The following is a 14,523-nucleotide window of genomic DNA, read 5'->3' on the forward strand; positions in this document are numbered from 1 at the left end:
AATATTATCTGGAGTGGTTGAGTAAATGTAACTGCCTAGTGTTAGTGTCTGACTCATAGATACTTAATGAATTTTAGTGATGATGATTAAGATTATAGATATCTAATGGTGGTATATCCATAACATATTCTCTTCTCCACTTGAATTTATCACTCTTGCTGTTTAAAAATACCATCTTTTTAATGATATAAAATATTCATTGATTTTTCTTCTTTTACTTCTAACTTTTTTGCTTTTTCTGCCCTTGTCAAATTTCTTTGGCTTATGACCTCCCTATGAAATTAGATTGATGGCCAGTTACTGCCGTTCTCATTAAGACTTGGGCAGTTCCTGTAGCAAATACTTGGACATTTATATTGTGCTTTTGTTTTCTATGTCTTCATACTTTTCTCTTTTAATTTCCCTCCCCGCCGCCATTCACTACATTCCGTGTTTTTCACAATGGTCTTTATTCAGTAAGCAATATTTGGAGACTATGATGTATTTGGCATTGTGCTAGGTGATAGGAATACAGTGATGACAGTGATGGGTTTAACAGTCTTTCCCCCCACTCCAGATGACAGATATTAATTAAATAAGTGAGCATGAGTGGGTTGAGTCTTACAAAAGGGTAAGTATAGAGCAGTGCCTCTTAAAGTGTGGTTTTTGGGTCTAGCTTTATCATCACCTGGGACCTTGTGAGAGATGCAGATTCTTGGGCTTCATCCCAGCCCTACTGTTGTAGCAAGTGCTCCAGGTAATGCTGCTGCGTTGTAGCGTAAGTATGAAGGTTATTCCCATGAAGCGTTTTTTAAGTTCTGTTTTCTTTCATTCTTCTCCTCTTTTTTCCTTTTTTCAATGCTCCTGCTCCCAGCACTTCTGCTGCTTGTTTTTATGTCTGTCATCTTGAATTGTCCTGTGGTACTTAATAACTACTTTCATTCCCTGTTCCTAACATGGTCAGTTGATCAGGAAAGGACCAGATTCCTGTCAATGCCACACTGAAGTTTACCCTAGGAAAAAGCATTTTATCTTTGCTGTTTCCTGTTTCCTTCATTTCATTTCCTCTGGCTGCTCCTGACTAGGATAAATTGATCAGAGGCTGCTCACCACAGCTGATTGCAGAACTCCAGGTACTTGCATTTATAACCCAGTATGTCTGTGGTAGATTTGCTTTTAATGTCTAGCTGTGTCTCCCAAACTGTTATGGGCCTGGCACTAAACATAATGAGCTATTGTCTTCAGGTTTGTTTTTTTAAACTATATTTGTTGCAGCTGTGTCTAATAAAATAGTTGGTTAAGAAGAGTGAATCTTTTCTTTCCATGCCCACCCCCGAACCCCTGCCTTTAATCTCTTTTCTTTTGCACAATTTGTAAAACTGCTTGTGGGGAGTAATGTAGTCTTTTAAACCCAAATATTTTCTTTTGTTAAATATCAGAAAAGAAAAAAAAAAAAAAAGGAAACAGCATGGGCCACAGACAAAAATCCTTTCTAAATATCACAGAAAATAATTTTTTAGAACTTCTAATGTTCTGTCTTTCATTGGTAAGTTTTTTTAATGAACGTCTGGTCTCAAGCTACTATAGGTTATTTTCTTCCTCTTAAATTATATGTTATATAAGAATGTAATTGATGTTCTGAATGATTACGGATAGAAATGTGCATAGTTGTAAAATGGGATTTACTGTGAAAAAAATTTTTTAACTAAAGACAGATTTCCTCTATAATTCTTTTGTTTTTCTTTTTTTTTAAAGGCGAATTTTTAAAATTTTATTTATTTTTTGGTTGTGTTGGGTCTTCGTTGCTGCACATGGGCTTTCTCTAGTTGCGGCATGCAGGGGCTACTCTTTGTTGCGGTGCACGGGCTTCTCATTGTGGCTTCTCTTGTTGTGGAGCACGGGCTCTAGGCGCGTGGGCTGCAGTAGTTGTGGCACGCGGGCTCGGTAGTTCAGTGTTTTTAATTTTTTATAAAGATTTTAATTAAGCTTCATAGTCATAAGCAGTTTTTAAACTTAGGCTTCATGATCCTTTCGACTTCATGCTTTCAAATAGAATGATTATCTTCAAAACATGACAAATTTCAGAATCCATTAAAAATTATTTTATTCAAATTGTGTTTTCCAAAAGAGAGTGTTCTGTGCTAGTCGTCTTTGAAAGTTTTCGTACCATTTCAGAACCACATTTGCCAGAATGAACATTTCAGATGGACTTGGTGTCATCTGGGCCTGAGAGACAGCAAACGATGAAGCAAAATTGTAGAAGTTGTCTAACATCTTTTGTGTGAACTGAGTAAGTCAACTGAAGACACAGCAGCATTACCTACAGGAGTCTGCTGAGCCAGACTGTCCAATAATTCCACTGAAATTCCAATCTGAGCAACAGATGGAGTTTGGACAATATTCATGGCTCCAAAAGGGTACTGGCTTCCTCCTCCAGATTTAAGACCTGAAATTTTGAAGATGGCACTTGGTTTCCCATTTGTGACAAATCCTAGGAGTTGCCATACTGGCATTCCATTTGAATCAGGATAGGAGAAGTAGATAGGCTCTAGAGCGCAGGCTCGGTAGTTGTGGCACACGGGCTTAGTTGCTCCGTGGCATGTGGGATCTTCCCGGACCAGGGATTGAACCCGTGTCCCCTGCATTGGCAGGCAGATTCTTAACCACTGTGCCACCAGGGGAGTCCTACTGTGAAATTTTTTTAACATTTTAGTCTTATTTAGGGATTGGTTGGTCTGGACAATATTGTGAACTAGTGGGCTTTCTCCAGACATTTATTACTACTGTACAAATGGAAATGAAGCTAGTAAGATGAGGTAGAGAGCAGGGGAAGTGTTTTTAATGACAAGAACAAAGTCTGCCTCTGTTTGTGAATGATACACGTATTTGGCCTTCTACATTGGCCTATTTTATCCAATATCTAAAACGCCCCTGCTGCAAAATATTACAGAGATTTTTAGCTTGAGTTTAGATATTTAAAAGTATGTTGATAGTCAAGAGATGTAACAGATTGAATTTACTAAATATTCCGAAATGAAACAAAAAAAAGTTATAAAATATTCTATCTGTGTAAAAATTTAAAAGAAGCAATTAAACATAATTACTTTTTGGTATTATTTATTTTGAAGGATGACTAGTTTGGTCTCTTGGAATTTTAGTGTTATATAACATAGATAAATCTGCATTTGTTTTGAAGATTGTTCACTTAATTTAATTTACTGAATTAAATTCTTATGTGTGCTGATGATGTGCATCTGTATGTAAACATAAATTTTTATTCTAACATGAGGCAAAAAAAATCTTGTTCTTCTTGGTTGGCTGATAGGAAGAACATAAATAACCCTATTACTCATTAAAAAAGAAAAACTGAAAGAATTTCAAGTATTTAGTTTCCTATTAAATTTAGATGGGAAGATAGACCTCCAAGTTGGACTTTCACTCATGCTTAATGAGTATATGCATTAATTACTGTTAGCTTGATTCTGATTTGATTTCCTTTAAAGACTCAATTAAGGACAGTTAATTACTGTTGTTTATGTTGAATGTAGCATATTTGTTAGGAGGGTGCCAGTGCCAGATGAAAAATAATCTATTAGTATCTAGGATTCATGGTTTTTCTTAACAGTCAAGCCTTAAATAAATTTTTTACTATATTTCTTAGTCTTTCTAGTTAAAATAACAAATTATTGGATCAAGGATGACTGTCTTGGTGCTCCTTCTCCTACACCATGCCTACCTCATAATATTCTTCTCTTTTGTACATTGAACATTTTTTAGGCTTTATCTTAATTTGACATAGATTGCTCTTTCCTTTAAAGACTCCTTGAGGGAAAACTCTTTTTCCTTTGCTTCAATTATGCCACACTCTGCAAGTTTCTCCTCTAATTCTTGGAAAACTCCTTCACAATCTCTCTGCTTTATTACTTCTTTAAATGTTGGTATTCTTTATGGTCCTTTCCTAGGCCGCCTTCTCAATCTGTGTATAATTGCTCAGCAATCGCAACCACCCTCATAACTTCAGGTTCTGTGTATATGCTGATAGTTAAATTTTTTTTTTTATTGAGATAGATTGACATATGATAAACTGCATAAATTTGAAATGTACAGTTTGACAAGTTTTGACACGTGTGTACACCCATGAAACCATCACAACAACCAAGATATTGAATATATCCATCACCCTCAAAAGTTTACCCGTGATCCTTTGTACTTTCTCCCCCATCCAAGGCAACCACTGACCTGCTTTCTGTCACAATAGATTACTTGGCATTTTCTAGAATTTTATATAAAGGTAATCATATAGTGCGTACTCCTTAAAATCTGGCTTCATTGAGCACAGTCATTCTTCTTGTATCAGTTTCCCTCTAATCCTTTCAGATGTATTAGCCTTGGGGTGCTTCCTCTGTGCCTCCACTGGTCAATGCTTAGCTTAAATCTAGAGAGGGGGCCCTTTCCGATCTCTGGATATTTTTGGGCAGCTTTCTTCTCTTCAGAATTCGGTCCTGCGTACTCTAGCTACCTTGGCCTTGCTGGGCTCCCATACCCACTTCCTCAATTCAGGGAGATTGCTGGTCTCTGCCCAGGTTCTTTCTCACTGTGCTGCTGTCTGGAAACTCTCTAGGAAGTAATTGCAGAGTTTTTAGTTTTCTGTCTCTCAGGATTCATTACTGTGTGCTGATAGTTATTGTCTGAAAACCATTATTCCATGCATTTTATGTATTTGTTGTTGTTTCAAGCAGGCAGGTAAATCTGGTCCCTCTTTCTCCAACTTGGCCAGAAGTGGGTGTTACTACTGTTAATTTATGAATATATATTTCCAGTGCCTATTTTCCTCTTGAGCTTAAGACTTGTGTGCCAGTCTGTCTACTGAACATTTCTGTTTTTTTCCTAAAAATTTAGTCTTTTCTGCTAAACCTTATTGCTCTGGTGTTCCCTAACTTGTGAGTAGTATGGCCATCTGCTTAGTTTTTCCAAGTTATTGATATGAATGTCCTGAATTACATGAGTATCTGGCATATTTCCCTGCCCCACCTCCATGTCACATCTATTCATTCACCACATGTTGTCAACTTTAGTTCCTAGATATCGTTCAGATTCATCTACTTCCCTCATATCCTCATTACTACTATACTATTTCAGGCCACCGTTATCATTCATTTGGATCACTACAGTAGCTCCTAATTAATTTATCTGCCTCCAGTATATTATTCATCTTGTTAGAGCTAGATTTCAAAACAAATCTATTCATACAATTTTCCTCTTGGAAAAGGAGTTAGGAAGTCCAAACTCTTTAGTTAGTTCGACAGTTTCTCCATTATCAGAAGTATATTCAGATTTTGAGTTGCTTTCATTTTCCATTCTCAAGTTTTAAAATGTTTGGAAAGTAGTGATACGCAGTTAGGCATGGGGTTAGTTGGGGATGTCAGGCTGTCAGGTGTGGCACTTTAGACCAGGACACCTCAGACTTAAATCTGTATACAAATCACCTGAGGCTTTTGTAAAATGCAGATTTTTTTGAAGGATCTGGGGTGAGGCCTGAGATTGTGCATTTTAGCAAGATGAAATGCATTAGGAAACTAGTAGAGATGTTAAGGAACTTTAATGAAAACAGACGTGTACTTCCTTTTACTTCCTTGATTTCCCCCTCGGAGTATAGTAGCAGTACTTCACAAGCTGAAATGATTCCTTCATTGTTACCGAACGGAAAAGAAAGGGCTTTTAAATACTGCAGTCCCCAGTTCCCAGGTGGTAATTCCCCCACCCAAGGGGTGGTAAAGTATCACCAGAACTAGGCTTTTTGAGCAACTTTCCATCTGCAAACTCTCCCAGAGCCTTCCTTAGTTGGTTGATTTATGGGAAAGAGGAACACTTTCCTTTTGCACAGAGGGACAAGAAGGCTGTCTTTTGAGCCATTGTCTTAGAATTATTGCCAAGCTTTGTCTGTTAAATGGGACCATATCCTCTCTTTTTAATATACTGATTACAGGTACTACCTTATTACTATTACTGTTGTTATTATTTTTGGCCATATTATAACTATTGGATTGGCTAGTCCATGTCTTCCCCCTCTGCACACACCTTCTTTGCTGGTGCTTTAGTGGAATAGTATTTGTAATTAAGATAAAATTTAAATGTAGTCATATTTAACCAAACTATTTATGCAAATAGTGGGTGCTGCCGTTATGGGTAGACTTTCAACCATTATTTTAATCCCTGTTGTTGTGCCAGTAAGAATGTTATTTCCCTGAGTCATAGGACTGGAAGATTCTTCCAGCATTATCACAAGGATGTTTTTGGTTTTCCCCATTTCTATTCTTTAAGGACTGTCAATTTATTTTTGCTGATCTTTTCTTCTTGTTCTCTCAGGTTTATTGCAGCTATTCAACATGTTTGACTACTTAAATTAAGCTTATTTGACAATTCGGCTCTTACAGGAAGAGTGCATATCACTCACATAGTACCTCTAGCAGTACTTGCGTTTCTGTGATTTACCACATTACATATAAGGATCCTTTAGAACAATTTGAGTTTTTAGGCCTAAACTAAAAGTTGCAGAATTAAATTAAGTGCCTGTTATCTACAATTAAAATAATTTGTCAAACTAACATTTTAAAAAATAAACTAGAATTTGAAGTCTAAAAAAAGATAGAGTGATTTTTTTTAATAAGCACTGATATATTCAAGTGTAAAGTGTTTAAGGAGATTGAAATTGCATCAGTTAAAAAAATTATCCTACTTTCTGGTAGATAACTCTTGTTCTTCAAAGTAGATCAGTTAAGAGTTTTTAAATGATGCAGTTGAAACAGGATTTCCTGCCTTTGGAATATTAATTTAGTTCCTTTTTTGCCTAAAACAGAAATGTGATTTCAAATACTGTACTGTGGTGGACAGATAAAGCTAACATAATAATGAGTAGAAAACTACCAAAGGATAATTTTAATTGAAATTCTTTGTTATTTTGTGTCTTTGCTAATAATGGAGGAAATAAATGTGAAAACTCATGATAGAACATTTTAAGTTCCTCAGGAAAGAAACTCTTTGTCAAATCCTAAATCCAATTCTTTGCTTTTAAGCCAGGTTTCCGTCCCTCACAAACTAATTTAAATCCTCCCAGGAATGCACAGTGTCCCTGCCAAAGGTTTTCACATGGTGATTGATGAAAAGATTTGCTGCATTCTTTGTAAATACATTTCAGGAACAGGTTAATATAGAGGTTGGAAAATGAAGTAAGCGCATGATGGTCCATATTTTTGTCTTCTTTTATGATTGAACTCTTTCCAAAGAGCTTTTGAAAAGACATTCCCTACAGAATCACAAATCTGAAACTTTTTTATATAAAAGATTTAAAGTGACTCCTATTGAAAGTCTTTCTTTAATCCGCTCAAATATTCACATTCATCAGGTTGTGGTCTGTATTACAAGGTATATTTAGCCAATGAGTATCTGTATTACTTAATAAATTAAATATTGAAATACCACTAATGCTCTTGAAAGGTTTTCAGGGTCTTAGCCGTTGTGAGCTTAATTGTTTTTATCATTCCTTTCCCTTTTTTTTTATTGTGGTAAAATATACATAACATAAAATTTACCATGTTAACTATCTTAAAATGTACAGTTCAGTGCATTAAGTACATTTACATTGTTGTGCAACCACTTTTCATCTTCCCAAACTGAAACTCCATTAAACTAACTCCCTATTTCCCCTGCCTCCCTGCCCCCCACTCCTACCAGCCACCATTCTACTTTCTGTCTCTGAATTTGAGTATTTCAGGTACCTCATAGGAGATTCATACTATATTTGTCCTTTTGTTACTGGCTTATTTCATTTAGCATAGTATCTTCAAAGGTTCATCCGTATTGTAGTGTGTGTCAGAAGTTCCTTATTAAGCCTGAATAATATTCCACTGCTTATGTATACCACTTTTTGTTTATCCATTCATGGGTTGAATGACATTGGGTTGCTTCGTTTTCTTTCCTTTTATAGCATAAATTCAAAATACTGATCTTGGGACTTCTCTGTCAGGCCAGTGGTTAAGACTCCACGCTTCCACTGCAAGGTGCTTGGGTTCGATCCCTGGTCGGGGAACTAAGATCCTGAATGCCCCGAGGTGCGGCCAGAAAATTTAAAAAATAAACTAAAAAAAATACTGATCTTATCAGTCCAAAAATGGTTTAGAAATCCAGTATAAAAGGGGACTGAGGGACTTAAGCCTTGGGACTGACTATCCCTTCCTCCTTGATTTTTATTATTGTCCCTTGAGTCTTTGTTTTGTTAGTCCAGCCTGGATATGAGAATAGCCTGATCCTCTAGCCAGATCTAAGCTGAGATACCACATGAGACAGCTACATTGAGAGACTGAGCTGAGATAAGGAAGACAGATCTGGGAGCCAGGATTCAGGCCTGGAAGGGAAAGCTTTAAATGCAAATTATATATGTGCCGAAATTTCTGTGACCAGTTCTCTTTTGGTTGTAATTTGCTTTTCTTTGAGAATTGTACATGTTTACTTACTTACATACTGAGTGTTTATGTTTTCCGAATTGCCTGTTCATGTTTATGGTGTATATTCTATGCAGTCACTTAGTGTAAAAATTTAAATGTGAAGAAAGAAAACTACTTTAAATTTCAGAAATGCAATATTTTGCTTTACTTTAAAATTTTATTTCTTGTGATTATGCTTTATTCATTTCCTAGGCACCTAAGTTTCTCTGTTCAAGATCATTTACTCCAGTATCCAAATAGATTTATTGATTGCAGACTCATTACTGTAAAATGTGTTTGTATAGGATTGTTTCTTCCCATGCCATACTGGCCTTTTTCACACTGCTGTGCAGTAATACAATGAAGGATTGCTATGACATTAAAGTTTGGATTGGGTCTCACAAGCTATCCTTCCCTGAGAGCACTGGTAATGTATTATAACTTGCAAATTGAATGTTTGCATAATCAAAATGGAAAGTATGGAGTATAAAAATAAGCTTTTTGTAGTGCCCAAGCTAGAGAACAACATCTAAGCCTGTTGACTAGTTTAGCTAAATCTTAACTCTGGCTATGGACTCAGTTGGAAACACAGTAAAAAGGAATGGATGTTGATAATGTTTAAAGTATTAGTTCAACCCTTGAGTTTAATGTGAAGGGATAATTGAGATAATATGATCTCCCATTGCTCTATGTAACAAGGAGATTTTTTAAGTTAAATTGGATTGGCTTCCAGTTAGGGAAGAATGCTCATCTAGAGCCAGTGGTATTTACCAACTGCGCCTGTGAAAACATTCCTTTTTACCCTCAGATGCTCACTCAGCCTTCTGTTTTCCAAGTGACATTATTATAGCCTTTAGTAGTCAGAAAAATTAAGAGCACATTTTAAAAGGATGAATAGCAGAGTCTCCCTTCAGTTTTACAAAATTACTGCTTTTTATGATAATGTAAATATGGGACGATTTCTGAAAACTTAAGAGAAGTTTTTTAACTGCTAAACATTCTTTGACATTTTAAGGACACAGATCATAGAATTATAAAGCATATGGCAGTTATTTTTGTTGTTGTTTGGTTGGGCTGCTCAGTAACGTCTGACTTCGTTTAACTGAATATTGGAAATGGGACCATTTAAGAAGTTTTGGGCATTTTTTTTGCTATGTCTCTTCTTTGGCTGAACCAGCAATGTAATTAAGTCCTCAGCTAGGGTAAGATGCACATGATGAATCTACTCTATCAAATTGAAGTTTTTTTCCTGGGTACAGTATCTCTGTGGAATACATCTAATTTATTGGCCATTTGTTTAACCACTAGTTTTTAGTCGTTTACTTTGTGGATTTTTATAAGGGTTTCCGAATGTTAGGAATGTGGAAAACTATAGTATTGGGAATTTAATTGTGATACTTAGTTGATTATCAAAGATTTTTCTTCCCTTATGTCACACTTTTTCCCCTTCAGCTACCCCTCTTTCCCCCAACCGGGACCATAAGTAAATTACTTAACTTCTGAGTCTTAGAATTTTAACCTGTAAAAGGGAGTTGTGTAAAGAGTTCCTGTTTTGATTGGCTAACTCAGTGCCTAGTACACCGTAGAAGCTCAATAAATGGTAGTTTCTATTAATATAATTTATAATTTTCCTCTACCTTATCTAACTGTTCTTATTCATCTAATCTGTTATTCTGTTTTTAGAACTTTAAATTACTATTGCTCAAAGAATACTTTTTACCTAATGTTGTATCTTGGGAAAATGTTTCTGAAAAAGCATCTCTTTGGTCAACCTACATTATGTCAATATATATCCAGAAAACATTTGTTTCCTAAAGTATGTCTATTAAAAATATTCCTAGAATCAGAATTGAAGGGATCCTTGGAGTTTGAAGTAATTTTCGTTTACCTGGCTTTAACTTTACCATCCAATTTAGTTATCGTCTCTTCAGTAGTTTGCCTCAAAGTTTAGACATTTACATACTACTGCCATTTCTGCAAAATACCTGTGTTAATATTTTCTTAATATTTTTTAAACTTAGCCTTAGCTAAGCAATACTAATTTTGAAATTATAGGTTCAGTAAACTAGCTATATTGTTTCTAATGTATATTAAAATAACTGCATGACATTTTGTGTACTGTTAAAAATTGTATTGAATTACCTCTTTATTCATTGCCTAAAGCTTCCCTGACAAGACGATCATCTAGCCTCTAAACGTAATTCCCTTTCTTTCTTGTTTCTCTCCCTTTCTATATAAACTTGAACCTAATAAATCTTTTTTTTAATAGCGAAATACGGCTTTTTGGTGAACAGGAACCATTATAAATAATTACTATATATAGCTATCTCTTAAGTCTGAAAATATGGGGAATATTTATTATCTAAACTTTTTTCATTTTGATGTTTTGAGATGCACTTGGGGAAGAGGACTGGAAATACCACTGTTTTATACATAGACTTTCACTCCTTGTTTCAGTATGATCCTTCCTCACCTCCACCCTTGACTATTACTGGTGTCTCAGAGTCCGGCACTTCTTTGGTTCAGTATTTGTAGAGAGTAAACCTTGTCCATGGGGATAAGATAGTTGCCTGACTGAGGAGGGTAGGGAGTGAGGTGTCCTAACTTCCTCTTTTTTTTTTTTTTTTTTGCGGTACGCGGGCCTCTCACTGTTGTGGCCTCTCCCGTTGCGGAGCACAGGCTCCGGACGCGCAGGCTCAGCGGCCATGGCTCACGGGCCCAGCCGCTCTGCGGCATGTGGGATCTTCCCGGACCAGGGCACGAACCCGTGTCCCCTGCATCGGCAGGTGGACTCTCAACCACTGCGCCACCAGGGAAGCCCCTAACTTCCTCTTATGTAGACTTTTCACCATTCCTCCTGTTTTTGCCCACTCCTCTCCCTTGCCATTAGGGACTTGTGAACTTTCGGTTCCTAAGCCTCTTCCCCAGTTCTTTGGTATAATTTTTCCCCCTTTTTTTGCTTGACGTGTAGATTTCAGCTTTCTTTGCACTGCAAAATCTGCAATTGTTCATCTACTCTTTTTTTTTTTAAGTTAATTAATTTATTTTTGGCTGAGTTCCATCTTCGTTGCCACGCCGGCTTTCTCTAGTTGTGGTGAGTGGGGGCTACTCTTCGTTGTGGTGCGCGGGCTTCTCATTGCAGTGGCCTCTTGTTGCGGAGCACGGGCTCTAGGCGCGCAGGCCTCAGTAGTTGTGGCACGCGGGCTCAGTAGTTGTGGTGCACGGGCTTAGTTGCTCTGTGGCATGTGGGATCCTCCTGGACCAGGGCTTGAACCCGTGTCCCCTGCATTGGCAGGCGGATTCTTAACCACTGGCCACCAGGCAAGTCCCCATCTACTTTTTATAGACAGAATTTAGCCGTCATCGCTCACTCTTCTGTCTCAAGTTTTGTTGATATGTGCTAATATCTTTTTAACATGTCTTTGTTGTCATTTTAGTGGAAGGGAGCTGAGATTAAATATATTATTTCCAACTAGAATCTAAGTTCCATGAGGAGAGGATTTTTTTGTCTTGTGTTTTGCTCTGTCGCTATTTGCTAATACGGTGCTTTGCATGTATATATTTGGAAGAATGATGGATCCATTTGTTTGTATAATAAGTAATATGTTATGAAGTGCTTAATAAGCATAATTTCATTTGAACATTCCTAAATATTGTTATATAAATAAATGACCCTATTTATGGTTGAGGAGACTGGGACTCAGGAGGTAGAGGGACTTGCTTAAAGTTAACGGTAGCGGAACTTGACTGCTACCCACTTGTTCTTAATTGAGATCCTGCGCTTGGTACTACTGAAAGCTCTTTGAATTGCTATAACCAGATCAACATTGAGCTGACTTCGTGTGCCTTCAAATTATACAGAGAAGCACTATTGTTGGCATAATGAGGATATTGATATTTCAGGATATGGCTCTGAAAGTATTTTGGAGAATTTTGTATAATATTAATATTGGTACTGTGTATATATATTGTTACCAAGACCCATGAGAATTTGTTGAAGAAGTTCGGCCTTTATCATAAGAATACTATGTAGCTCTTTTTCCTAAGTATGGAAAAAGGAAGATGAATTTGTGCCAGCCCAAATGAGGACTGAGGAGTATTTTACCCCAGAGACAGCTGAAGAGGGACTGGACTTTAGGTAAGAGCTGGACTTCAGTTAAACAAGAGGGAGGGGTGGAGAATGTTCTTTGAAAAGGTGATGACTTCAGACATTTGTAAATAGAGTTATTAGAGCCTACACAGTAACTTTTATATATGGTCTTTTGAGGATAATGTAGTCACTTAATGTTTCGTTAAGTTTAGTAACAGTCCCAGTGGCATTTCATTTTATACTCTTATCAAAAGGTTCCCAAACTTTCTCAATTCACCACACCCTTAGCGTGCCAGTAATTCCTTCATGATGCCCTTCGATCCAAAGAAATACCAAATAACTCCATTTACTTAGGTCTAAACGACTTAAGTATGTTCTAACAACTTGAATAAATAACACATATGAATTCTTTGACTTTCTTTTTTAAAATAAATTTATTTATTTATTTTTGGCTGCGTTGGGTCTTCGTTGCTGCGCGCGGACTTTCTCTAGTTGTGGTGAGCAGGGGCTACTCTTGGTTGCGGTGCGCAGGCTTCTCATTGCAGTGGCTTCTCTTGTTGCGGAGCACGGGCCCTATGCGCACGGGCTTTAGTAGTTGTGGCACGTGGGCTCAGTAGTTGTGGCTTGCAGGCTCAGTAGTTTTGGTGCATGGGTTTAGTTGCTCTGCGGCATGTGAGATCTTCCCGGACCAGGGCTTGAACCCGTGTCCCCTGCATTGGCAGGTGGATTCTTAACCACTGTGCCACCAGGGAAGTCCCTTTGACTTCCTTCTTTGAAGAAATTTTTTTTTTTTTTGGCTACACCACGCCACATGTGGAATCTTAGTTTCCTGAGCAGAGATCGAACACGTGCCCCCTCCAGTGGAAGCGCATAGTCCTAACCACTGGACTGCCAGGGAATTCCCCAAGAAATATTTTAATTTTATTCTTAAGTAGCTACAATTTTTTTCTAATGGGATGTGTACAGTTTATACTATGCAACTTCATAAAACTTGGAATGGAATCAATGGGAACTTCTACTCTTCATTTTGTATTCCACATTTATTTTTTGTTTTGGCCATTTTTTTTTTCTCTTTTTGAAAATTTTAAAATTTAGTTGCAGAGACTTAGTCTTGCGAAGATAATGAGTGCGTATAAAGGAATGCAGTAGGATCTGATTTTGAAACTGAACTGCCTTGAGCCTAGTGGCTCATGCAGTGTTCCACAGATATCAAAAATTATTTGTTTCCGTTGGAGGAGCCTCTGAGTTCACTCTACCTTGGTGTACTGTTTGGAAACCATCATCCTTATTTAAGAACTATTAGGGATAGAATGTATAAACTCAAATTTATTTGAAATGTAAGTTTCAATTTGAAATCCTAGTTTCAGTTTAGACTTCACATAAGTTGTATTTTCTTTACCTTAGGTTTCTGATCATTAAAGGGAAAATATATTTACAGATAAAAATAACAAAAATACAAAGCTTCCTCTCTTTGCTCACAAAACATGAATCATTGTTGTAGGTAAAAGTTGTTTTTTTAAACTTTCTGAAGAAGGGCACTATTGAAATACCAGTTATTTGATAAAGGGAATAAGAAAACAACTAAGGCAAGGAGAAATGGAATTTTTGTTACCTAGTGTCCTACTTAAATCTCTTATGTAAGTGATTTGGTCAATAATAAATGCATTCTGAACACTGAAGGAAGGTATGTAAATGAATACTTTATGCTTGTAATTGTTAGGCATAGAATTTGATCTGAATTATGTAATGGGAAAGGCATATTATTATCATTCTTTAAAAGGCTTTGAAAAGTAGGCTACACAAGAGCATTTTTCAGTAAATGAGAATTAAGACAAAATGAACTTATTGTTTACTATAGTCATTTTGTTTTCTCTCTCATTATAAAAGTCTTGTTCATTTCTTCTGATGTATGAGATCAAGAACTTTGGATCCTTTTAAAATAAACTGAAACTGAGTGATATGGGATTTTGGCAA

General features: G+C 36.7%; 1 protein-coding gene and 1 pseudogene across 5 annotated transcripts in view; one reads left to right on the forward strand and one right to left on the reverse strand.

Moving 5' to 3' along the window:
* Positions 1 to 14,523, forward strand: part of PAWR (pro-apoptotic WT1 regulator) — a 109,533-nt gene that overhangs the window by 36,650 nt on the left and 58,360 nt on the right. The window lies entirely within an intron of this gene.
* LOC307194655 (protein Hikeshi-like) lies at positions 1,986 to 4,268 on the reverse strand (annotated as a pseudogene). Its single transcript has one exon. The product of its transcript is annotated as a protein Hikeshi-like (transcript).

This window comes from Stenella coeruleoalba (assembly GCF_951394435.1).
Source record: "Stenella coeruleoalba genome assembly, chromosome: 11".
NCBI classification, from domain to species: domain Eukaryota; kingdom Metazoa; phylum Chordata; class Mammalia; order Artiodactyla; family Delphinidae; genus Stenella; species Stenella coeruleoalba.